Genomic DNA, 807 nt, shown 5'->3' on the forward strand with positions numbered 1-807 from the left:
CCCCCCCCCAACACACACACACACACACACACACACACACACACACACACACACACACACTATGACCCACCTTGCACGAGGGGCAGGCGCTGGGCTGAGGGCACAGCTGGGAGTTGGGGGGGGCGGTGGTGTCAAGTATTTTGCAGACGGGACAACCTAGTCTAAGAGGGTTGGCTGGAGGCCCTAGAGGTGTCCTGGACACTCAGAGATTTGGACGAGCAAGGGCGGGGCAGGAATGGGGCTTGCCGGCAGTGTGAGAGCCGCAGGGGTAGTCTGCACTTTATTTAAGGGGAAGGACAGTGGTGCCCTGCGTGAGGGACTTAGGAGCCCAGCGAGGGGGGGGGGGTCCAGCCACACCTGGTAGTTCCAATGCCAGCAATCACTGAAGTCCTCCTGGAGGCAAGGGTATCTTTGGCGGGAAGGAGCCTGTGGGATGGGAAGGGTGTGTGGGAGGACTCCGCAGTGACCCGTTTCGCTGAGAATGGGCGAGAAATCCCGGAAGCGCTGAGCCGGGCGTTAGCCAAGAGAGCCTCTGCCCTTCCCTTCCCAGCTCCCACAGCCCGGGGTCAACCGAGGTGCAGCGGCTGGGGACGGGGTGGCCCCCCCCTGGGTTCAACGCCCCAGGGGCGAACCCAGGCGGCGGCTACGCCCCTGCACTGGGTCCGCAGACACGCCAGGTCAGATCCCCGAGGTCCCTCTGCACCCTCCCTCCCTTCCTCGCCTACAAATCTACGGGTCCTCGGAGATCCTCACGCAAGAAGTGGCCGAGGAGGGGGCCGCGATAGGGACCGGGTGCGCCTCCACCCT

At 64.2% G+C, this 807-nt stretch overlaps 1 long non-coding RNA gene across 1 annotated transcript in view; it reads right to left on the minus strand.

The window, feature by feature from the left end:
* LOC102490211 (uncharacterized) overlaps positions 1-803 on the minus strand; it is a 3360-nt gene extending 2557 nt beyond the window's left edge. The window contains exons 1-2 of the long non-coding RNA XR_337608.1: positions 726-803; positions 358-426 (exon numbers count right to left, since the gene is read on the minus strand). This is a non-coding gene — a long non-coding RNA (uncharacterized LOC102490211). The remainder of the gene's footprint in view (positions 1-357; positions 427-725) is intronic.
* Positions 804-807: the final 4 nt, after the last annotated feature.

Source organism: Tupaia chinensis, unplaced genomic scaffold, assembly GCF_000334495.1.
Source record: "Tupaia chinensis unplaced genomic scaffold, TupChi_1.0 Scaffold148004_1, whole genome shotgun sequence".
Taxonomy (NCBI): domain Eukaryota; kingdom Metazoa; phylum Chordata; class Mammalia; order Scandentia; family Tupaiidae; genus Tupaia; species Tupaia belangeri.